At 38.7% G+C, this 27,020-nt stretch overlaps 1 pseudogene; it reads left to right on the top strand.

The window, feature by feature from the left end:
- LOC132522621 (ferritin light chain-like) overlaps positions 1 to 20,913 on the top strand; it is a 33,383-nt pseudogene extending 12,470 nt beyond the window's left edge.
- Positions 20,914 to 27,020: the final 6,107 nt, after the last annotated feature.

The following is a 27,020-nucleotide window of genomic DNA, read 5'->3' on the forward strand; positions in this document are numbered from 1 at the left end:
TCTGTCTGGATTACTCGTGGGTGTTTGCGTACCCCACCCCCAGCCCCAGGAGGCTTTAGAACACTGTCCTTATCTCAGCACTGAGCCTCTCTCTATCCTCCTTCCCTCTCTCTCCTTACCCATCTTTACCCACAGGACCTCTGAGGAAGATAAGCACTTCACAGAACCTCTGCTACAGAACCAAACATATTGAAATGACTCTTTACGAAGATATTGAAACAACAGAGAAAGAATACATGAGGATTGTTTCTCCTGAGGGTTCAATTACGTAGGGTGCCTTTAGCAAACTTTGATGATAAATCTAACCTTTCCTTCCTTGGCAATAGTTGATCACACTGTGATGAAAACAAGTTAGAGAATGGAAAAATAATATTTGGATTTCAACGAAATAATAAAAATGCAGGAACTATCTTTGACTTGCAAGGTGAGAAGAGAGTTCACATTTTGATTATGTGATGGCAGGAATCCCTTTTAAAACAGGGCCAGTCTGCATGATGCATTTAAAAATCAATCTTTGCAAATACAGCCACAACTCCCCCAAGATTTCTTGATTTCTCTGGGGTCAGATAAACCATCACATTTCAGAGTGGTGCCCTATATATGAAAGTGATAAACATAACCTGGAAGCACAGCAGTGGCTAAAAATATGGGGCTGGCAGCCACTCGTTTAAATGATTTTTGCTTTTAATTCACTGCATAAAATGCTAAATGTCCAAATTCAGGCAGGTAGATCTTACCAACCATGAAGAGCTTCAGCCCTGCTAACAGCTAAGTATGCACTTTTAAACCCTATTTTGACTGTTCCAGAAACTTGTTGGGTTTCTTTAATGCCTCTGTTACTATTTCCTTTGTGTCGTTCTGTGTTTCTTTAAAAACACAGCTGTGTGACCTTGGGGAAGTTATATTATTTCCTTGAGACTTTGTTGCCTTCTCTGTGAATATCTGGGTATAATTTTAGTATTGCTCAATAGAATTTTCTGTGATAATGAAAATATTCTATACCTGTACTATCCAATGCAGTATTCAATAGCCACGTGGAGTTAATAAACATCTTTGAAGTACAGCAAATGCAAATGATGAACTGAATTTTTAATCTTGTTTTTAAATTTATTTAAATATAAATAATGCTACATGGCTAGCATCTGTTGACAGTACAGATCTACATAATATGTTAAGGACACTCTCCACTCAAAAACTCTACCATTCATTAACTCAACCTAAATACTTCTGCCCTTTGACAAACAGAAAATAATTTATGCTTCCCTTGAAATTATTTTTCAAGACCTTCGTCAGTTTGGAGACATTATATTCTTAAAATTGACTTTGCTTTATGAAACTTTAATAATGTTGGAGTTTCCTGCCCTTGGTACCACCTTTGTTATTATGGTAAATATTGTGAATGATCAAGGACCATTTCAAGAGATCATGGAGAGAAACCTCCTTCTGGATTTAATTTCATTATGAGGATGTCAAAATGCTAAATTGCTTAAAATAAAACCCGTATCGTTTTTATAGTAAGTTATATTCTACATGTAGCTGGAAAAATGTTAAAAAGATTTTTAAAGAACTGCACATCTATTTTTGAAGCTGATTTGGCTGTTCAAGGCTTGCTAGCACTTTATCCATCTCACTAATATTTCACTTAGTAAACAAATGCAGTTGCCATAATTGCTGCATATGTGTCTGTGTTCCCTTCTAGGTTATATGTTTTTGAAGTTAGAAACTATATTTATATCACAGCCCCTATGTATAGCACAATATCCATTGCTAATTCAGATTGTGTTTTAAGATATGAGACAAAATTTAAGACTTTTGTTATAGTCATAAACATCTAGCAAACCAACCAGAAAATAAAAGCTAATTTTCTTTTGGTAGGCCAAGAACAAGAAAAAGAGGAATACCTAAGTGCAAAACCATATCTCTAATAACTACTGTTGGATTTAGAGCACACACACACGCTAAACTTATTTTAAAATATCTTCTTATCAAAGACTTTGAGGTTGTACCTGAAAAAAATATATCAGAAGTAAAAACAATCATGTGGTCTGACTAGCCTGGATCACACAAAGTAAGTGTATACTATATATAAAATAGATAAACAACAAGGTCCTACTGTATAGCACAGGCAACTGTATTCAAACCTTGTAATAACCTATAATGGAAAAGGATCTGAAAAAGAAATATATATATCTGAATCACTTTGCTGTACACCTGAAACACAACACTGTAAATCAACTATACTTCAAGTAAATAAAATAAAAAAGCAAAGTAAGTGTAAAGGGAAGTATAATTTTATAAATTCACTTCTGATATCCAATGGACCAACCGAAAGACAACAGAAACTACAACTTTCTAGGACACAGGACATGGCCAGCAAACTAGGTCGTTACCCTCGGTAACGCTCATACCTGCCAAAAAATATACAGACTAGCCTGCATTCATGAATATACAGGAATTCTTCATTTATCTGGCATTATTAGGCAATGAGGTATTGTATGTTAGGAGAATTTTTTTATATGACAAATTTAAGAAGAGTTATTTTAACCTTCACTCAGTAATTTTTTTCTAAAATTAAGAAATGTATCCACTGGTGTATCTAATGTTTCCTTGATAACTCGGGGTCATCAGTTCAGTCAACGTTTGCATAAATAATGTGAATGGAAACAAGAGGCATGCTTACTGAAACTGAAAATGACATAATATTGGCTGGAATAATTGATGAGAGAGCAAGAAAAAAACAAAAATGAAAATAAACCGTGATCAAGAAACAATCAGTCAAGTTCTGACTTTCTGTACTTAGTTTCAAAAAGAGATACCACAAATCCCAGTGAGAGACTCCAGCATCATTAGCTGTCTTTCCCCTTTGTTTCCACCTTCCTTTCCTTTTCCTTCTACCCTAGATTGGTTCCAGGAAATGTTTATAGCTGCTTGCAAGACAAATTCTAATACTTGCTTTCTCTCACACAAACTTCACAATATGCCCATGTGATAAATAGTGTGGAGGTAAAAGACAATTCATCACAGGGAGATCTCCTATGAAAATAAAATTAGAAACTAGCTTCTACACACGCAGAGAGTAGGGTGTGGTGTCAGGCACTAATTTCCTTGCGAATTCCTCTCCATTTCTAATAAATGTTCTTATTTACCAAGATCCTGTTTTATTGGTGTCCTATTCCAGACTGCTCCACTCCGCCCATCCTCATCCTGTAAAATACATTCACATTCTTTTGTGACCCTACTTATTTGCCCATTAAATAATCAATCATAGAACTGTCGGAATTAAATATAGAGTGAATTAAAATACTGGAGTCAATTGGGGGGTTTAAGCAGCTCCCCCAGAAAATACTGGGCATGGATTTAAAGAGGCTGCGCTGGACTTGCTCTTGTCCAAGTTCTTTCTCAAGAAGTATCTGAGATAAGCCTAAATTCAGAGTTAATCAGATTGGCCTGCTTTCTCAGGCGGACTGGAATTCATTGTTCTTTCCCCGCAACACCCTGAGGTCAGTGTCACTTTCCGGAGACGAGGTGGACTTCTCTGCCTACTGCAGAAGCTCAGTTCCCCCCCGGGCCCACTCCCTGTCTGAATCCCACACTCAAGGCCAGATGCCAGCCTTCCCAGAACATCAGTGGTCTCCTTTCAGTTTCTGACCTGCTCAGATTGAGTCCCTCTAGACTCTTTCTCAGCTGGAAACCTGATCTTCCACCCCTTTCCCTGACCTCGATGGTTACCTGCCTACTTTAGGCCTCAGGTGCTTTAGCTATAAAATGATATATTTGTCCTTAATTCTAAAGTCTTCTTTCTAAAGCTCTACAGTGTGCTGGCTCCTTGAAACTGTTTCTCTTTGCTGGTTGTAATTTTGTAGAGAATTAAAACCACAGTTACCCTAAAAGACAGTAAGTTACATTGGATAAGGAAAGTGTGCTTTTGTAGTTAGATTAACAGGGATGGAAGACGACTTAGCATGTTTTAAGATACTCATGATCCGTTCTCGTGAGAGTCGGGGGAAGAGAGTTGATAAAATACCAAACGATTGTGACAAATTAAGTTCACCAAGGTGTAGCTGATTAGTTACTACTTGAATAAGCCACACAAATCCAACTCAAGTTTTCCTTTATTTTTCTAAGAAGGGATCCCAGCGAACTGAGTCCCATGTTCAGTAACTCCACGTTCAATGGCGTAGTCTTTAAAAACTGTTAGGTTGCTGGGAGAAGAAATGTTGCCCTTTAGTCCTAATTGATGTTTCGCTATCAAGCACATTTGAAATAAATTTATTATTTTGCCTGATCTCAGTGTAATACATGCCAAAGGGGCAAAGAGCACACAAAAAGTTATGGAGTCTCCATCTTCTACACTGAAGTGTGCAATGAATTACATATTATTTGGCCGTGAAATTCACAAGCCATAGAAACCACGCCATTAGCAATGTATACAGTGGTAAAGAGCAGGTAATGAGAATGATATAAAACAAAACAGACTGTGTATGTTGGCACTGCTGCCAATAAAACAATCATTAAATGCATTCATATGCATCTACGCTAGGTAAGCTCTTTAGGGCAATTGCTATGAGTTCTACATACCTGTCAGGATATTATAGCCCAGTTTCTATGGCCTTTATTCAAAGACGCTGAGAAAGGGTTACTGTGGGTAAATTCAGACCTTTTCTCAATATAGAATTTGGTCAACATGCATTCTGAACAGCAAAATTTCACAGTATTTTCCTACGCTAATTGCCACCTCAGCAAATGCAGGATTAAGTATAATGGATTATAAGAAGTTAGAAAGGAAACATGGAAAGAAGGAAGGTAGAAAAAAGGTGGGTATGGAGTACTTCAACATTTATGTAAAGAGTGGACCTAAAACTAACCTGAGGTTACCCTGAACTATTAGCATATGCTATAGAAACTTAAATGAAAAAATAAAAAAAACCAGCAAAGGAAACTCAAAGATTCTTTGTTTTTTCACTTTACTGCATACACACGTCCATCTTAAATAATCTATGTGCTTATAGCATTGTTTTGCAAGGCTATTTGGGTTCTATCAGCATGTAAAGGTCAGACAACTCAACTTTAGCAGAGTTAGCCTTCAGGTGAATAATTGCTTCTTTCAGGTTGTGAGCATTTGAATTTTCCAGAAATGCTTCCCAAAAAATGAAAACTAAAAGAGTCCTAGGACAGCGTCCTTTAGAAGTTTTATAGTATCAAGGTTTTTTGTAGGAAGAGTATCCTTGTTGATTATCAGCACAATGATTCCAAGCAGGTCAATTTATGCTGAGAATATTATATAACAGAACCCACTTCACCTCCATTATACTGACAATCATCTTCCTTACTTCTACCCTGTGCTTCTTAGTAAAGTTTAAAATACTGAGCCAAGGACAGTGACAATGCCAGAGACTCAGATGTACCTATAGGTGCCTTCAGACAAAAGGCTAAAGTCCTGGTTTAAAACATCCCAACATGAATGAATCTCAAAAACCATATGCTGAGCAAGTGAAGCCAGATCAAAAGGGCACCTACTGTATTATTCAACTTACATGAAATTCTAAACTGGGCAAAAGCCATCTCTAAAGATAAAAAACAGATCCGTAGTGGCCTTGGGGTGGAAGGTGGGGATACTTCTGCAAAAGGCTAGGAGGAAACTTTCTAGGGTTTTAGAATTGTTTTCTATCTTTATGGGGGTGGTAGTTATACAAATGTATACATAAATTAAAAGTCACTGAACCGCTGACTAAAAGTATCTGCATTTTATTGTATGTAAATGATACCTTAATAAGGTTGATTACAAGATGAACCAAAAACAAAACAAAGCAAAAGAAAAACCTCTCAAGACCTCAAAGGAAATACACCGTTTTCTTCCAGGGTACCAGATTGGAATGAGGCATTGGTCTGTTCTACCCTCAGATTATCCCTAGGATTATCTAGTCTATTTTAAAGCATTAGAGTCCCCTATCAGGAAAACTCACCCCATGTTTGATTACCTTGATTTCTTCTCTGCCTCTTCTCCCAAACACAGTGAAGTCATTTATGGAAGAAAAACCAACTTTTTCCAACTTTGCATCATCACATATTCTTTCCAAAGCTATTATTTATGGAATAAAATTTGGCAACAGTTTGTAAAAATCTAGCTTTTTGAGGCTTACAAATCTTAACAGTTAAACTATTGCCTCCACTGGAATTTGGAAAAAAAAATATTTTGAAAATGAATAGCTGAGATTTGACGTTTTTGTTTTTTGTGATTTTCTCTTCCCCTGAGAGAGAAAGGGTAAGTGTGAAAGTGAGTAGGAATGAGAAACACATACATAAAGAAAAAAAAAATTATCTTGCTGCCTTTGCATGGTTGTAATTTATAGGAGGCCCTTTTCAACAATAATCCATTATCAGAATCAATAAAATATAATCTCCATGAAGTCCAGGCCAGGATATTTGTCTCTTTCTCAGCAGACTGCAATACAAACTGCATTCGTGGATATGCTTCTTGATGATCTTTGTAATACTGTAACAGTTGACCATTTCCTCATGCCTCTTCACCTTAACTTCAACCTGGTTTTTCACTGATGACCTCACATTTCCTTCTCTATCACTTGGTTTTTGGCCTCTTTTCCAACTCCAACTCCAACTAGCACTTCACTCTGGAACCAAAGGAAGACTCACACCTTCCTGCTTTTTAGTGATACCTCAAGGTCATTACCATATTGTGATCACCCTGAAGAATAGCCAGACAATTGTTATTTCAGAGCCATCTAACAGTCTGTAGCTCTAAAAATTAACCAAGGACCGCATTTGTCAAAAATATCCTAGTTTAAGATTTTGGTAATACAGCAACAGTAATTCCGAAGTCATTTATGACAATGAGTGCGGGAAGCACCCTCCTTCGGGAAGACCCTTTGCCGTACAATACTCTTTCCCTGTCGGGTAATAAGGAATCATGGTGTGGAAAGTAACCTTTTGTGGAAAGAAATACTTGGCTTCAAGAAGGTGTGAAGTTCATACATTTTTCTTGAATTAGATTCCCCATTAATTATTTTAGCCACAAAGAGGTAATTATGAGAATTATGTAAGCAATTAAGGAGATGCCACTCCACATTCTTTCAGCTTGTTGACCTTTCCCACTTTACTTCGTGTGGCCATCTGAAACATCAGTGATTTACATGTCTTTCTTTTTTTAACAGATTTGTGTGTGTCCCCATGATGAAAACATCATTAAAATAAAATATCATGAATAGACTCTTAAGAAGCAGTCTACTTAAAGTCCTGGAAAATGTGAAAGCACTAATATTTATGGACAACTTTACACTCTGAAATTTACTCCAAATTTTATTGATCTCTATTTTGTCTAGGAGTTTTTCAAATTTTCTACCATCATCATTTGTTAGTTTTATAATTACATAATAAAGGCATTAAATCATACAATCTTTTGTTATCCATTGCAGTTTTAAAACTATTCCTTTCTTTGTCCTCAGCAGATATGTCATAGATTAGTACACAAGCAAAGACTTTCAACATAACAGTACTTTATAGTGACAAGACCTATACTGAGCTATCTCTATTCTAAGACAATGCACTATAAAAGCCCTAGGAATTCTTAAGCATTAGGAATACAGAGACAATCAAGGGGCAAGGTCCTTGCCTTCAAGTATACATAATCATTATAGCAAATGCTTAAATAGCACTTAGTATATGCCAGGCATTATTGTAACTCATCACAGAAGTCTTACTATACTCCTTTTTTAATAGATAAGGAGAGGAAGCCACAGGGAAGCCATAGGGTAAAGCCAGAATTTGAACATAGGTAGACTAATACACTCTCCACGGCTTTAACTACTACGTTAAAATATATATATATATATGTTATATATACATAACTCCAACTATTCCAAAGTTACAAAATACTTATCTACCAAAACTCAAAAAAGAGCACAGAAACTTGCATAGAAAATAAACATGTAAAAGTTCATAAATAAACCACAATATAACCTGCCCCACATAATATACTGACTGCAGTGTCCTGGGCCTCTCCCATCCTTAGGTAGGCAGAAATTACAACAAAATGCTACTTTTCACCTTTGGAAGCCACACCATCTCTCATACCAACCAGCCCATCACTTCCTTAGAGAGAACAGGAAATTAACCTGAATATCATGAAAAAAAAAAATATATATATATAGCATTACTGATGTAGAATCTTTGTTTAAAGACAATAACTCCAATAGCAGAGGGAACGTTACCATTGCAGGCTTCAGATAACCTCTGTATTTCTCAGATTTCATGCTAAATCATAAAATGCCATATTGTGTCTGAAGCTATTTTTTCAATAGTCCAGTTTCTTAAATGGACTAGCAAAGCAGTAAATACTGAGGAACATTTTGGCTCCCAAATCCTAAAGCCATTCTGATTATGTCTGGGTGCTCATGGGGACGTCATCGGAACTACCAAAGGACTGGCTGAAATACCAGTGTTCTGGCCAGCTTACAAATCAGAAATTATACAGAATCCAATTTTATTTTTTTGTTAATTCCTATGAGGCTTTTGGGATGTCAATATAAAGTCCTATGATGTGTAATCTTTATCCATAAGATGGGGAACAATGCCAATCCCCATCATAAATACTTTCACAATCTGACACTGAAAATCCACTGTAGGGCGTAAGGACCTGCAAATAGGATATGAATCACACACATCCACTCATTCAGACAATCTGAAAATATTCATTTTTAAGTCTAATATGCCAATAATGTACCGGGCTCTAAGATGCTAAACCATGCTAAATGCTGAAACACACATACTCAGTTCTGGCCCTCCTGGAACTTACTACCTACAGAAGTGCCTTCGTTGTAAATGGTCAGGTCTCAGCCAATGCTATTATCATCAGCAGGTGACCAAGTGATAGAGCTTGCTTTCTAAACAAGCTGCACACTCTGCTTTCAACATTTTTGCTTTCCTTCAAGGCACATAATCCAGTGGTCAGTTTCTCTTAGTCAGTGAGGTTTGGGGAAAATTTACCCAGTGAACAATTCCTTGTGGCCTCACTCTTTCCTCACACTCTCCTCTGCGCTCTTGAGCTAAAGAGACCTGGATTAAAGTCACTTGCTCTAATCCTATTATTTTAAAATAGAGCTGCTCCTGCTTTGACGATTTCTACTGGACCAACACGCTGGCAAAGCAGTGCTGAGGCAGAAGCAGGTAAATTTCAAAATGACAGCTCTAAACATATCCACTCTCCTTTTGTTCTCCTCCTAGCCCTTTGCTCTGAACACCTCTGCCCTGAGGCACTGACTTTACCCTTCTCTGATTACTGCTCCAAAAGGGTTTCCAGGAGCGGGGAGTATTTATGGTTTCATTTGCTCCCAAGTCCTTGGTGGAAAAGGACGCTTGCTTCCTGATTCTTACTAATTCCACACTCACATCGTTAACACAAAAATCATCATTTTTTAAAAAATATTTTCCTCGGCTTCATATTTCTTCTGGGCCAACACTGAAAGAATATTTTCAAAGAAACAATATCTTCCCCCCATTGCCCTTCTGAGTTTCTCGTTCTTACCTCTAGTCTCATTTTCAACACTTATTAAGGGATGCATCACAAAAATATAAAAAAGTTCTTTGTGCTTTCCCTGTACCAGCCAATTATTCTAATTTGTTCTGTCTCTAAAGAACAGAATGCAAAATCAACACAAAGCCTGATTATGCTATCTCTTCCAAGGGAAAGATCTGAGAGTTGTCTATTTACTAATGAAGCTCAGTGTGTATTAAGCGTTGACTGAAGCAATCATCAGGAATTTTCATCCCTTAAATTAGTGTTTTCCACCAGATGCACATCTTTCATTTTGGATAATGTATCTTTTAAGTTCAGGATACAGCTGGACAAAAGAAAAAAAGGTAACCAACACAACATTTGCAGTAATAACACAGTAACAGCTATCATCCTTCCCTGAGGAATTCAGCCTACTTTATGGACACAATTTAGTACAAACTCATAAGAAAGCTAACAAAGCCTCAAACCACTTCACAACAGCGTAGAGAGGTAAAGGTCAGAAATTATTACTGCCAGACCCAGCAGACAATGGCACCTACCGGAAAGAGCACAGAACAGGAAAACCTGGAAGCCTGTGTTCCAGTTCCGGTTATTCCTGTAAGCATTAGTACGATCTGAGTGAACTCAGCCTGCCCTGCTTTTTCCATTTATAAAAACCTACATCATCCTCTCAGTAGAATGAAATACCACATCTGAAAAGTTGCAGATCTCGTTAGGAAAGAAACAAAAATCATGCTTTCCAACCAAAATGGAATAATTCAGTCAATGGAGACAATAAAAATCTGCCATAAAGCAACCGTTTTCTTGAAATCTATCTTTTGTGGTATATTTATTGGGGTAAGGAGTGTAAGCAAATCATAATTAGAGCTACCAATTATTCCAGAAATCAAGGTCATTGAGTTCAGATTCCAACTATGACCTCGACCCAGGCTTAGAGAGACGTAAGATGTCCCAATACCTCATATCCACCATACATGTGAGAAACCAAGTATGCAGACAGATCCTCTTAGAAATATCCCCTATGTAGTGGTTTTATTGCAGGGTCTCAAATTCGTTGCCATTCTTCCCATCCAGATGTGGGCATTTTCCCTTGAATTTAGGCAGGCTTTCCAGGGCTTCAAACAGTAGAGCAGGGGTCAGTAAATTATGGCTGGTGGGCCAAATCTAGGCCTCTACCTGCTTTTATAAACAAAGCTTTATTGGAACACAGCCATGTTCATTAGTATATGTATTGTTTGTGTCTGTTTTCACATCACAGCAGCAGAGTTGAATAGTTGCAAAAGGACTGTATGGCTTGTAAAGCCTAAAATATTGACTGACACTTTATCGAAAAAGATCTCCAACTCCTGCAACAGAATATACTGAAAGTGACGCTCTGTAATATCTAAGACTAGGTCATAAAAGGTCATGCAGTTTTTGCATGATTCTCTTGGAATGCTTGAACTCTGGACACTCATTCTTGGGATACTCTATCTTGAATCCTAACTACCACGTTATGAGAAGTCCAAGCCACATGGGCAGCCATCTGTAGGCACTCCAGTCAACAGTCCTTGTTGGGCCCAGTCTTCAAGTCATCCCATGTCAGGTGCCAGACATGTGAATTAAAATTATCTAGGGGCTTCCCTGGTGGTGCAGTGGTTGAGAGTCCGCCTGCCGATGCAGGGGACATGGGTTCGTGCCCCGGTCCGGGAGGATCCCACATGCCGCGGAGCGGCTAGGCCCGTGAGCCATGGCCGCTGAGCCTGCGTGTCCGGAGCCTGTGCTCCACAACAGAAGAGGCCACAACAGTGAGAGGCCCGCGTATCGCCAAAAAAAAAAAAAAAAATTATCTAGATGATTCCAGCCCCAGCCATTTGAATCCTCATGAGCTGAGGTTTCAGACATCAGTCATGGAGTAGGGACAAGCCATCTCCTGTGTACTGTTTGAATTACTGACCCACAGAATCTGTGCACATGTTAAAATTTATTTCACCACCAAGTTTGGACTTCTTTATTATGTAGCAATAGGTAACTATAGCACTGTGTCTGTACACAGGAGATCTACATTTCACAGAGCACATATTTTGATGTGAATGTTGACTGCTCAATTTCTGTTATGAGAAGAATGTATACACACATAGAGATATAAAATGTTTATGTATATGTAAATATTATACCTATATAAACTAATCTATATTATCTATAAAATGAGGGGCCTTTGATAATAGCTAACATTTTTTTTCAGTATTTATTATGTTCCAAGAACTGATAAATTCTTGCGTTACGAATTTTCTTTTAACCCTCATAGCAACTCCCTGAGGGAAGTAATGTTATCTCTATTTTATAGATGAGAAAACTGAGGCAAAAACAGATAACATGCTCAAGAGTACTCAAGTAAATTTTAGAGTCAAGATTTGAACCCAAGTTCTCAAGTTTTAGATCCCTTACTCTTAGTCACCAAGCTATAGACTGAGGAAGGGGATGAAAGCTGAAGCCATTACCTCATGTTCAAGAAGTCAGACAGAAACGTAGCAGGTATGGTTGAAAGAAGACAGGACTTGGAGTCGTAAGTCCAGAGCCTCAGTTATGCAATAAATTCTCCTCTCATCTAGATATAGGTTTGTTTTTAGAAAATGAAGAAGAGCACTGCATATTTTGATTGTTAATTTCTGTACTTAATGATTACCAAAGAATGGAATTTTACCAGGGAGTTATTTTGCAATGGCATAAATTATTGATACAAAATCAAATCTTTATTAAGTCTCCATTGCATCAGAAGTCTTTCCCACTCTTCATTTCTTTTTAATCCCTTTTTTGTCTACTCTTGGCCAAAGCTTGAAGCCTAATTTAACATTTGGAAATAAAATAATGAAACAGTCATACCACAACAATTCCAATGCCTACTGAAATGGAAGCTCTAAGTAATTTTTCAGATAATTTAGGCAATTAAAAATATTTACATCATAGATGCAAAGACAGAAGTTACTTGTGTAATAAAATAACTGGTGAGACAAAAGTTTCTGGTCAAGTAGATTTGTTTAAATATGAACACTAATCTGAGTTCCACCCCTGTGCTAAAACCCAGTGACAGGCTGCATACAGCTTCTAAAGGGATATTTCAGTGCATTGGATCAAATTCATCCCATAAAATGTGGTATTATTAGTAGTACTAAAAGACAAGAGGGTGACTGTTTTCTTCGGGACATAGATGAAGACCCCAAGATAGACAATATCAAGGACAAATCATGTGGAATAAGATATTATCTCAGTCCTTGGAACATGTCATCCAGGATAGAACAAGAAATAGATTATCAAATACATGAAGCCAGAGCCAGTAAGCAATGAGTGGTAGACGGTTAAAAGAGACAGGTTTTAGAAGTAGAGGCACAGATGTAGAAAACAAACAGGGTTACCAGGGGATTGGGGGGGGGAGGGATAAACTGGGAGATTGGGACTGAAATATACACACTACTATATATAAAATAGATAACTAATAAGAACCTGCTGTTCTTATTAGCACAGGGAACTCCACTCAATACTCTGTAATGGCCTATTTGGAAAAGACTCTAAAAAAAAAAAAGTGGATATATGTATATGTATAACTGATTCACTCTGCTGTACACCTGAAACTAACACAACACTGTAAAACAACTATACGCCAACAAATTTTTTTTAAAAAATAGGTTTTAAGAACCACAGTCAGGGAGCAGTGTGGATTGGAAAGACCTGGCAAGAAATATTTCTGCATCCTCAGATAATCCTCCCCAAATTGGCTACTGCAAGGGTGAGTATTTAAGAGATCTTTGACCTAAGGAGGACATGAGATTAACAATCTAACCCAATGTGCACGAATTATTCTCCTCGGTGCTATCAGAAATCAGATGGCATCCTAGAGCAAGGATCAGCAGATCTTTTCCGTAAAGGGTCAGATAGTAAATATTTTGGATTTTGTGTACCATACATCTCTGTTGCAACTGCCCATCTGCTGCTGTAGCACAGAAACAGCCATGCACAGTACGTTAATGAATGAGTGCAGCTGTGTTCAAGCAAAACGTTATTTACAAAACCAGGAGTCAAGTGAGATTTGACCAGTGGGCGAGAGTTTGCTGACCCCAGTTCTGGGTCAGTGTTCACAGCTGAATGAGTCATGAGGCCTTAAGTTCCAGTTCTCATTGTACTACTTTCTACCTGGGTGAACCTGGGTTCATCCTTTTATTTATATGGGCCACTATATTAGTCAAGCTTCTCCAGAAAAACAGAACTAATAGCATGTGTATACAATGTGACCATATATATTGACAAATATAGATCTAGATACTGATATTGATATCTATATCTATATTGATATCTATATATAGATAGAGAGAGAGAGAGAGATTTTAAACAACTGGTTCACACAATTACAGAGGCTTGGTAAATTCAAAATCTGCCGGTTAGGCATTCTAGAGACTCTAGGAAGCGTTGCAGTTCAATTTCTGTTAAGTCTTCTGGTAGAATTCCTTTTTGCAACAGGGAGGTCAGTCTTTGTTTTATTAAGAGCTTCACCTGATTGGATGAGGCCCACCCATATTATGGAGGATGACCTGCTTTACTCAAAGTCCACCAATTTAAATATGAATTTCATCCAAAAACACCATCACAGGGACTTTCCTGGTGGCACAGTGGTTAAGAATCCGCCTGTCGATGCAGGGGACATAGGTTTGAGCCCTGGTCCAGGAAGATCCCACATGCCGTGGAGCAACTAAGCCCGTGCACCACAACTATTGAGCCCACGTGCCTAGAGCCCACGCTCGGCAACAAGAGAAGCTACGGCAATGAGAAGCCCACTCACTGCAACAAAGAGTAGCTCCCGCTTGCTGCAAATAGAGAAAGCCCACGTGCAACAACGAAGATCCAACGCAGCCAAAAAATAAATAAAATATAAAAATTTTTTTAAAAACCCAAAACACCATCACAGAAATATCCAGAATAATATTTGACCAAATAACTGGGCATGATGGCCCAGACAAATTGACATGTAAAATTAACCACCTAAGCCACAGTTTTGTCATCTTTTAGTGAGAAATTTGGTTTATCTGAACTATTTTGATACCTTCTAGAGATAACACCCTCAGTTTTTCACATGGTAGGCAGCAGAGGGAAAGAGGCCATTTGCCCAGTCAGATGACACCTAGATAAAATTCTGTCTTCTCTCTCCAACCCACAAGGATGAATGCCAAAAATACATCACTTATATCTGCTTTAGCTAACATATGATAGGTCTGGAACTGACCTATGCTCCCAGTAAGTCCCATGAAATGCTGTTTCATTAAGGGGAGACTTTACTTGCTAAGATTAGAAGCAAAAGAGGGCAGTGGATGAAAAACTGCCCAGGGATATAAACTTCATGCAAGGGAGCAGGAGAAAGAATGGGTATCCGAAGACGTGCGCTCTGAGCCAACACTAATTCCACAGCATCAGCTTGTAATCCAGGGAGCCAAACTGCTGGGGGGGGGGTTTCCCCCCTTTTTTTCCCCCAAAGAGGGACAAATCAAGGATATTGGCAAAGAAGAGCATTAGTTGTAACAGATAAATTCCTTTTTAGAGGTGATCTCTCAAGTGATTTGGCTCAGTGTAGACTATGATTTGGCTGCAAAAACCATAAACTAGGGCCTTTCATTCCAGGTCCCTCCTCAAATACCCATGATAGGTAGAAATCTGGCATCAGTAGTTTCTGAAATCTCCCCAGGTGATTATAATATGCAACCAGGGCTGAGGATCTGGAGACGTAGAGAGAATTTAAATTGAACTTTAGTTAAACAGTAAAACAAGCTCTGACTCTACTGGCTGGAGCTAGACAAGGGATACGGATTAGGTGGGATGAGAAGATAAAGAACACCAGGGAGTGAATCAAATGCTTTACACCTGTGCGTAGCTAACTGTTACTCAGATAATTCAGACAATCTTACAGCACCTGAACCCTGAAATGCCTTAGCTCTGTTTAAAAAAAGTAACTGTTCAAGTAACTGAACTCTGAGAATTATGGAAATCATAAAGAAAAAGAAATCTTATTTTTTGAATTAGTTGATTTCATATATACTGTTTCACTTTCATAATATAAACTAGATATCTTTCCATTTTGTATTTGAGGAAACTAAGGCTTTAAAAATCTCAGTAATTTTCTCAAGGTCACTTATTAAGGGTGTGGTAGGCAGCATAATGGCTCTTAAAAATGCCCTCACCCTAATCCCTAGAACCGATTAATATGTTACCTTACATGGAAAAAAGGGCTTTGCAGATATGACTGAAGTTATAGACCTTGAGATAGAAAGATTATCCTGGATTATCTCATGGAACAAATCTAATTGCATGAATCCTTAAAAGCAGAAAACCATTCCCAACTGTAGAAAGAGAAAGAGAGAGATGTCCTAATAAAAGCAGGATTAGAGAGATGCAACATTTCGGGTTTTGAAGGTGGAGAAAGGGGACTCTGAGTCAAGGACTGCAAGTGACCGCTGGAAGCTGATAAAGTCCAGGGAACAGAAACACCCCTAAGAGCCTTCAGAAAAGAATGTAGCTCTGCCAACACTTTTTTTTTTAAAAACATCTTTATTCGAGTATAACTGCTTTTCAATGGTGTGTTAGTTTCTGCTTTATAACAAAGTGAATCAGCTATACATATACATATGTCCCCATATCTCCTCCCTCTTGCATGTCCCTCCCACCCTCCCTAGCCCACCCCTCTAGGTGGACACAAAGCACCGAGCTGATCTCTCTGTGCTATGCGGCTGCTTCCCACTAGCGATCTATTTTACATTTGGTAGTATATATAAGTCCATGCCACTCTCTCACTTCGTCCCAGCTTACCCTTCCCCCTCCCCGTGTCCTCAAGTCCATTCTCTATGGCTGCATCTTTATTCCTGTCCTGCCCCTAGTTTCTTCAGAACCTTTTTTTTTTACATTCCATATATATGTGTTAGCATACAGTATTTGTTTTTCTCTTTCTGACTTACTTCACTCTGTATGACAGTCTCTAGGTCCAACCACCTCACTACAAATAACTCAATTTCATTTCTTTTTATGGCTGAGTAATATTCCATTGTATATATGTGCCACATCTTCTTTATCCATTCATCTGTCGATCCTGCCAACACTTTTACTTTACCCAATTGAGACCAATGTCAGACCTGTAAGGTAATAAATTTACATTGTCTTGAGTCCCTAAATTTGTGGTGATTCATATGAAAGCAGTAGAAAACAAATACAGAGGTCCTACAAAAGCCTGTCTATGTATTTATATTTAAGTATTTCTAAAATGAATTTAACCTTGTGATTGACAGCAGCAGCAGCAACAGCTTCCAAGGGATCCCACCACACACCTGAGGCAAAAGCAGCTTGATACAAAGCAGTGACAGCAGCAGGTCACTGCCCCACACTTGGGGTAGAGGGGACTCGATCTACTGTAGCGGCAGCATAGCCTGAAGGGGAACCCATCCTCCTGTGGCACTAGTCCCATCAACACTAGTCTAATCTGCTAGCATCTGCTGTGCCAACAGGCCCAACGTATACAAGCCCTCCAACTCAGTAGCATTAAGTGATCCAGGCTCAGTGTTTCCTGAAACTCATATCCAATGACACTGGAAAGCTCAGAAACAGACTGACATAAATACATTTAACTTGTTTTTGACAACAGTGCAAAAGCTATCAAGGTAGAATAGACTTTTCAAAAAAATGGTACTGAAATAGCTGGACATCCCTCGACCAAAAAAAAAGTGAACCTTAACCTAAACCTCCACACCTTATACAAAAATTAAATCAAAGTGGATCATAATCTTAAATGTAAAAGCAGGACATTTTTAGAAAAAAACGTAGGAGAAAATCTTTGGCATCTAGAACTAAGTTAATAAGTCTTAGACTTTACACCAGAAATATGATCAATAAAAGCAAAAACTGATAAATTGGATCTCATCAAAATGAGTTAAAAATGCTTCATAGAAGATCCTTTTAAGTGGATGAAAACTAAAATTACACACTGGGAAAACATATTTGAAAATCCCATATGAGACAAATGACCTGTATTTATAATATACAAAGAACCCTCCAAACGACTTTAAAAAATCCAATTAGAAAATAGGCAGAAGACAGGAACAGACGTTTCAGGGAAGAGTATATACACATGGCAAATAAGCACGTGAAAAGATGTTCAACATCATTAGCCATTAGGGAAATGCAAATTAAGACCATAATGAGATATCACAGAAAAACTAAAGTATAGTGACAACATCAAATGCTGGCGAGTATGTGGAAAAATTATATCATATCACTGGTGGGAATATAAAATGGTTTAGCCACTCTGAGAAACAGCTTGACAGTCTCTTTTAACCCTAAAAGTAGATTCACCCTACAACCCAGTAATTGTATTCTTGAGCATTTATCCAAAAGAAACAAAAAATTAAGTTCCCACAGAAACTTACACATAAATGTTCACAGCAGTTTTATTTATAATAGCCCAAAACTGGCAACTACCCAAATGTCTTTCAATGGGTGAATGTTTAAACAAATTGTGATAAAATCTTATGATAGAATACTACTTAGCAACAAAAAGGAACAAATTATTAATATATGCAAAAATTGAAATGAACTTCAAGGGAATGATGCCGAGGGAAAAATTTTAAAAAGCCAATAAAGTAATTCATGATTATGTTTACATATTATTCTTAAAATAACAAAACTGTGGAGATGGAGAACAGATTAGAAGTTGCCAAGGGTTAGAGATGGGGGTAGAAGGTACAGTGGGGGAACTCTGTGAGGTTTTTGTGGTCCCAGTACAAATAATACAGCAATCTTGGTTTTAATCCCTAAAGATTTTCAAAAGCAATTCCTAATAAGAGGTGTCCAGATATTTAGCAGTGGCAGATTAGAGGTATAGCTCCCCAACATGACAACTTCAAAAGAGATCATACTAACTCAATGCATATGTTAGTTTTAAAAAGGCCAGTCGCAATACTTAAATGGTATATATCTTAACGATATTATTCTGGGTATCCAGCTATACCAGATGGACTAGCAGGATTTTCTGTACATTCAATCTTATTTAAGACAGCAAATCTTATAATAAAACAGTTTAAAAAAAAAGAAAAAAAACAAACCTCAACTACAGTTGGATTTTCTCCTAGGAAGACGAGGTTAAAATAAGTAGCAGAGGTTCAAAAGCTTAAGCAGTGGCACCTAAATTTGGCTTCACATTAGAATCATCTGAAGCACTTTTTAAAAACCCTCACACCAACGGTTGGTCATCCTAGACCAATAAAATCATTTAAAATATCCTCAGACGATGCCAACGTCTAGCCAGAACTGAGGACCAGCGGACTAAGCAGAGGGGACGTTTCTACAAAGATCTCTTAACAACAAGTCCTTTCAACCCAGTCAGATTCTCCTCCCCACAAAGGGCTAAAGAAGGCTAGATGTTGTCCATACTTGCTTAGCTTCAATTAGCACTTGTGACTTGCCCAAAACCTAGATCATGTTTCCCCTAAATTTCATGTTATTCCCTACGTTTTTCAAACCCAGGGCTAAGGGGTTTGCCAGGATGAGATTTCAAGTGCTCACACAGAAGTCCCTGGCAAACCAGGACAGCGGTCACTCTACACTGAAATGTAAAGCATCCTAAATAACCCTGCCACTGCTCCCAGAGACCAGTCTGTGCCAACCAGTGGAGAAAAGGCATTCTCCATTACTACCACGGCAAATGCTGCCGTACTTGCCTTGGCCGGTCCCTATCTTTTCCAGGCGCCACTCCCCTTCACCTGCTGGTGGACGCTTTGGCCAGCTGACAATGCAGATATTTTCAAACTTCAAGGTGAATACAAATCATCTGGAGGGCCTGTTATAACAGAGATCACTGAGCCCCACCAGAGTTGCTGATTCCATAGGGCTGGGACAGGGCCCTGAAACTTGAATATCTAACACATTATCAGGGGATGCTGGTAAAGCTGGTCAGGTTGTTACCGAATGCAGGTTTGTGTGTCTGAAGCACAGTGAGGCCAAACAAACCTAAAGGTTGGAGTCTGGAGCAGAGAAAGGTTTACTGCAAGGTCGAGCAAGGAGAGGGGTGGCCCGTGTTCCAAAACCCCGGGAAATCTCCAAAGGGTTTCAGCAAAGCATTTTTAAAGGCCAGGTGAGGGAGGGGCGTTCCTAGGGCATCTGATCAGCTCGTGCACAATTCTCTGATTGGTTGATGTTGAGGCAATAGGGCAGGTAACATTATCCATCCTTAGGTGCTAGAAGGTCTGGGGGCTACGTGCTCATGATCATCAAGGAGTTAATTTCTTCCATTTGGTGGTGGTTTTTAGCATCTGAAAACTCAAGAAATATGCCTGAGATACTATTATCTGAGTACTTCAGAGAGGAACTACAGCAGAGGATATGGGGGATGGGTCTGTCCTAGGAAGGCCCCATAGGGTACTGCTTAGTTACAAGGTGACCATACTTTGAGAACCACTGTTCTAGTGGCTGGGAATGTTAAGAAAGCCATGTTAGAATCCCTTCCCAGGTCTAGATTCCAGTATCGCCAGCTATTTTGGTGGGGGGAACGGTAAGTTTTGTCCTTGCTTGGACTTCTTGTTCATTTATATCAAAGCCTATTTGAGGCAGTGTGCTCGGCGGTCCTGCATATCTTGTCTTTTGCTTCAACAGTGTTTGGAAGGAACAGACCCAGGGATGCTCCTTGCTCCAGCCCCCGACCACCCTCCAACCTTTCTTCCAGTCACAACCTTTAGAATCAGCCTCTCAGCTACCCTCAGCCACTCAGCTATCCTCAGCCTCCAGGACAGGCCAACTCCGTTTTTTGAGCTTAGCTCCTTATCACTGATCAACCACGAGTTCCCAGATTCGTCAGAATTATTCCACCGTGGTGGAGGCCACCGTCCACCGCCTGTTCAACATGCATCTGTCGACACTTACCTCTCTCTGAGCTTCTATTTCGACAGCAACAATGGGACTCTGGACGCGGTGTGGGCCACTTTTTTCGCCAATTGGCCGAGGAGAAGTGTGAGGGCGCCCAGCGTCTCTTGAAAATGCAAAACCAGTGCTGTGGCCGCGCCCTCTTCCAGGATGCGCGGAGGCCTTCTCAAGATGAGTGGGGTAAAGCCCAGGACGCTGTGGAAGCCGCCGTTCTCAGGGAGAAGAACCTGAACCACGCACTATCGGATCTGCGCGCCCTGGGTTCCGCCCGCGCAGACTCCCACCCCTACGACTTCCGGGAGAGCGGCTTCCGGGAGGAGCAGGTGAAACTCATCAAGAAGATGGGCGACCACCTGACCAACCGCCGCAGGCTGGGTGGTCCGCAGGCTGGGCTGGGCGAGTATCTCTTTGAAAGGCTCACCCTCGAGCACGAACCGAAGTCTCTTAAGTCCAGCGGCCTCTGAGGAGCCCCTCTGGCGTCAGAGCTTTTCCTGAAGCCCCACTCTGCAGCCACTGGGCAGCTTTTTAACTGCCCTTGACCGCTCTCCCAAGCCTTGGGCCAAATGGAAACAATAACGCTTTTTGCAGCAAAAAAAAAAAAAGCCTATTTGAAACACAAACAGAATAAAGAGGAAAAAAAAAATAGAGAGAGATAGAGAGAGATACACGTTCTTTTAACATACAAATTGCCCCACTTTATCTGTGTGAAATAAGTTTGTTCCCGTTTTGGGCTGGTTCTCAAGCTTTGCTGCTTGTTTGAACTACCTAAAGAGCTTTTAAGGAAAACATTGGTGTCTGGGTCGCAGCCCCAGAGATTTTCATTTAGTAGATCTAGGGAGGAAGCTGGGCACAGGGAGGTCTCAGAGATCCCCAGGTGATTCTAATGTGCAGCAAATTCGTGAATCACCTCTTGGCTTCAATCCAGCTAGTGATCAGATATTAAATCTAAGACACATGGGCTAGTGCGTGAGCTCTGTTGCTAGTTGTATTCCATTTTCTTCCTCCTGGAAGATTCGTGCCAGGGAAAATGATTGATAGTTGTGTTACTTCTCCGAAATGGATTGAAATTTCCAATTAGCTTGAACAGGGGAGGGTGAAAGGGTGAATGCAATAATGCGTATCATTTACGTATTGCCCTATGTGTATGGCTAGAAGCTTTTGCAATTGAGCTCTGCTCCACTCTTCATGCTAATGGTAATGCTTGTCCTCCTAATGCAGCTGTAAACTTTATAAGCCCATAGGTAGACAGCATCACTAAATATTTACCCCTCCCCACTGGCCCACTCTCAAGCTTCACTCCCCTTCCCCAATACACAAATGTACATCAATGCGCTTGAGAGCAATATAAACATATTGACCTTCAATTCTTCTGCTTTGCAGCTTCCCTCTTATCAGGAGATGTCAGCATTTAGTGCAACGACAAATGCTTGCCTCTTGGTGAGTAATGTAGACAATGCCTCCAAGAGACAAATAGCCCTTAGGGAGGGGGAAAAAGTCTTTCAAAAAGGTTGATGCCCAGAGGAGGTATTTTCAGTCATCTCAGCTTAGAGGTCAAATATCCAAAATAAAAACGGTTAAAAAAAAGAAGAAGAAAGGAAGGAAGAAAAGAAGGAAACAATTTTCTTATCTCATTGTAATAAGGCAGTTTTCCTTAAGAAAAAAAAAAGACTTAAACCTTAAATTCCCTTTCCTAATCAAAATGTGCTTTTCCATCTTTAGACTATTCCTCCTATATCCTGTATTATTCATGATGTTTGATTCTTGAAATAGCACATGGCTGAAAACAGAAGCTAACCTATTGTCCACTGTGAATTAAATCTTCTTTTCCTAGGACCCGTCTACAACGTACAATTTGGGGTTTGCCAACATAATTATTTTCTCTGAAATAAGTTACAGCGTTTTGCCTTTTCAATATATACTTATACAACCTATTGTTAACACAATATAGTTAATATAGTCAATATAGTAAATACAACTATAACACACATGATATGATGCCACTTTGGTGATTTTCTTCATCCATGTAATTCTGAAATTTGACAGTATATTTTTCATATTCTAATGAGCTGAGTATTACCTTTGCAAGGATAGAAAAATAAAATAAATTCATAATATTCTTGTGTGGTTTGTCCCTGGGGTGGATTACCATAATGGGGGGATATTTGAGCCTTTCCCCAAGTCATTAAAAAATCTCCAGCAAGCAGCCCCTTGTCCTCTCCAGGGAGAGGGGCAAAGGATCTTTAATCATAATAATCCTGGGGGGAGAAATCTCGGAAATAAGACATCTGCTTCTGTGCCTTGTTGTTTTGCAGAAGAGCAACGATTGCTTTAGCAGCTTCTATTGCCATATGTGTACAATAAGTAAATGAACATAAAATTGAATGAACGCATAAAAGAAGGATAAACCCACCCAGCTTAACAAATCCACTCTCTCACCTGCTGTGCCCAGAAACATGAAAGAAAGAATCACGGGATCATAAGGATTAATAAAATAACAGTCTTTGTTAACAATATTGACAGGAGGTATAAGGATAATTTGTCTGATGTGAGACCAACAGCTTAACTGCTTAATTCTTAACCCTGCCCGCTTCCACCACTTTCCTCCTAATCAGGGAATAAAAATTACCTATACATTTGCGTTAGAAGAAATCAAAAGTCAGTAGTCCAAACATTTTTTTAAAATTTTGTTTTCTGTCCAGTTGGAAATGAAATACATGATTGAGTTTTCTTCATCATTCATATAGTCAATGTGGAAAACATCAGGGCCGTGAATTTCAATATAGTAAGAGAAATTTTTAAATTGGTCTTCCCAAACCACTAATAAGTAACCGATATTGTATATAATACTAAAATCTTAGAGACTGAGTTTGATATTTTAAAAGTTCCGAAAACATTAGCTAATTTCTCCTCATCATATTTCTCATGCCTCAAAGCTGGGTATGACTTTTTTTAAATAAATTTATTTATTTTTATTTATTTATTTTTATTTTGGCTGCATTGGGTCTTCCTTGCTGTGCACCGGCTTTCTCTAGTTACGTTGGGCAGGGGCTACTCTTTGTTGCAGTGCACAGGCTTCTCATTACAGTAGCTTCTATTGTTGTTCCACAGCTCTGTGGGTTCCTTTTTAGGTCCTAGGAAGAACCCTAGAAATTAGTTCATGTAATTATACGTTTTTTCAAAATTGTCAAAAGAGATATTTTAACTTCAATCAGGTAAGACCAGCGTCTCTTTCTTTGCCAATTTTCCCTCTATCATATTCTGCTATGTTGGATTATCTTGGAATGGCCACAGGTTTTTTGAAATCTGGCTAAGGAGATGTTTTAGATGAGGCTATTATGTGATTTTCAGACACCACCATATGTAATTGACTATATACTATCCCATTACAGGAATAACTTCCAGTACTCCTACTGACTACTATACTGACTTAACTAGCACAAGACACAGAAGCATAAGGACAAAAACCACCTTATAGTATAGCCATGTCCTGCACTTCACAGCTCTCAAAGCATGTGTGTTTGAAGAAGAAAAAAAGAACTGAAAAGTATAAAGCCAGAAGCTATTCTGTGGAAAATTATTTCAATCATCAGGCATGTGAAAGGTAAGTCAATGATTCAGTTCTCATCAATGATTAGTCAAAACAGAAATTTTCTTCTGTCAAGGATATACTCCATCAATAACAGTGTGTGTGTGTGTGTGTGTGTGTGTGTGTGTGTGTGTGTGTGTGTGTGTAATGGAATGGTGTGAAAGAGTATTTTATCAGAATTCCTGTAATGCACAAACCTATAGCAGTACTGAAATCAGTAATGCATTTATAATAGTAAATATTTAGGAAGAAGTAATCCATAGAGATTTTCTCAAATTTAACAATGAAAATTAATGTGACATTTTCAATAATAAATTGTGAAGCTGAAATAAACTTTTCTAAACTATTAATAACTACAAACAAATTCTAATCAACCATGTTAAAAGAAATCTATGTCTATAAACTACAAAGTTTATTTCTTAAAATTTTATTTCTAAAATACATAAACTGTCATATGAGGAGGCAATTGAAGACTATATAGCTAAAAGAGTGGGGGAAAAGTTTTATAGAGATACATCTGGCAGTAGTTAATTTTTAAATGTCATTTTTCTAGATTTTGTGATACCTATCGTATTGATATTTGACAGCATTTAAAAAATTGTAATTTTAAGATTTGCTACTTCCAGGTAGAATAAAATATTTTGAAGCCAAACAACATTTCCACTGAGAAAAACAAAAACAGCCAAATAAAATAGCCAGCATTCAATCAAAATGTTCTAGACAAACCAAGAGATAGAATCATATGACTAAAATTCTAAGAAAAGAACAGATAATACAGAAATATATAAGATATTGTGTATCTTTATCAGGAAAAGTCTTTATCAAGAAAAGACTTTTAAATCATCAGAATTAATATTTTATTTATTTGTATATTTTATTTATATATATTTATATTTCTATATATAGAACTTAAAGCCCTAGTTAAGGCAGTGACAATAGCAGTAGCAATGGGAGTGAAAAGAAATGGTTATATTCAAGCATATTTTGTCAGTAAACGTCCAAGATCAGATGTCTGACTGGCATACATGGGACGGATAGAAAGAGTGGGAAAAATGAAAGTTAACTTTAGAGGTTCTAGTGAAGATGGGGTTGCCATCACCCAACCCAAGGGGTTGGGATCATCCCCAAGGTCTAGGAGACTCACAGGGAAGGTCATGGTCAGAGGAAAAATAATTGGTGGGAAAATAAAACTCCCAGTATCTCCATCTCCTTATACCAGCTTTGTTCTTCTGCTCATATACATAGCAGCATTTCATTCAAGGGGAAAGTCACTGATCTGATTGGTCAAATTAAACAACGTAGTTCAAGGTACATTTACAGTGGGTAGTTCCTCCATAATTTAGAAAGTCATGTTCACAATTTCCCTCTTCATACACCCTGGAAAACACTAGCCATTCCTCCAAAGTTTCCACTCCATACAGCGGACCAGAGATGACATTAGCCCAGAATTGAGAGCTTGGCATGAGATGGTGTCAGCCCCACGTAGAGCTCTGGCATAAGTTATAACCCAACCCAGCTCTACAGAGAGCTCTGCATGGAATCTTGGGAGTAAACTCAGCCATAATAATGTGATTCTGTTTTTCACTTGATTTTCTTCCTTGCTTAAACTTTCCTTGGCCACTCTGACAAACAAACGTTCAGGCATTCCTGGGCCACTCACTAACTTTATTCCATTTAATGTCATCCAGAGTCCCAAGAAAATTACTAACAATAAGGAGGGAAATTTGGAACATGGTGAGTTTTAGATGCCTGAAATATACAGGTAATTGAATCCAGGAAGTAGCAAATTATCTGGATCTCAAATAGGCCAGTAGAATAGCAGACTAAGCTCAATTTAATGTACTCTTACTGGAAACACACGTAAATTCTGGGTGAATTTTGAAAAAGTTAAAAGCACATAGCTGAGATTAAAAGAAAGAAAGGAACACCTGCATGTTTCAGAAAGTAACAGAGAAATTAAATCCAGAGAAAGAAGAGCAGACTGATGTCTATGGGTTCTGTTCCTTAGTATAGGCCTTATGTAAATAGGGGCTGGAGCTAGAAATCTAACATTACCTTGAGGCCAGGAATTTAGACTCAGGATGGAACAATATGGAGAAGTTGGTACAGATATCCTACAGAAATTTCATGAGGAACTGCTTAGTCCATTAAAAGGGCCAAGGGAGGTGGTGAGGAAGATTGATATCTCTTGAAAACCTTCAGGTAGAGAAAACATCAACACCTCTGAAAAGTAGGCCTGTCCTTCCCAGAGTTGTGATGGCCAGGTTGTCACTAACCTGTAAGGCCCTGTATGAATCAGAAACTGCAAGGTGAGTAATGCAAAGGAAAACAGGTACAGGATGGGTATGGCAATAAATCCTAGGACCCCAATCAGAGACAAAATTAAAACCACTCTAAAGGAAAATTTTAACAAACCAGAGCAGATAGTATCCTAACTAGAATAGAATAATAATTCTGAGGAAGTTACTTTAGTTATTTAAATAATATTCAATGCATTTCCATGGCCAGGCCATTTTGAAGAATTCTAAAACATATACAAACAATTCATTTACATCTTACATATCCCACCATCCAGAGCAAAATTCACTTAAGAACTGTACTGGTGGAAACTGGGCAGCACTATGGAGAAAATAAAAAGGTGTTTACCATAAAAAAAGTGAAGGTAAGGGGCTTCCCTGGTGGCGCAGTGGTTGAGAGTCCGCCTGGCGATGCAGGGGACACAGGTTCATGCCCCGGTCCGGGAAGATCCCACATGCCGCGGAGCGGCTGGGCCCGTGAGCCATGGCCGCTGAGCCTGCGCGTCTGGAGCCTGTGCTCCACAGCGGAAGAGGCCACAACGGTGAGAGGCCCGCGTACCGCAAAAAAAAAAAAAGGTGAAGGTAAGAAAGATAATGTCTAATTTTTAATTATCCTGTAGTTTATTTAAATCTTTTGGAACCCCAAAATAGAGAAAACGTATGAGGAAATAAGATTTAAATATTTAGA

This window comes from Lagenorhynchus albirostris, chromosome 7, assembly GCF_949774975.1.
Source record: "Lagenorhynchus albirostris chromosome 7, mLagAlb1.1, whole genome shotgun sequence".
Taxonomy (NCBI): Eukaryota; Metazoa; Chordata; class Mammalia; order Artiodactyla; family Delphinidae; genus Lagenorhynchus; species Lagenorhynchus albirostris.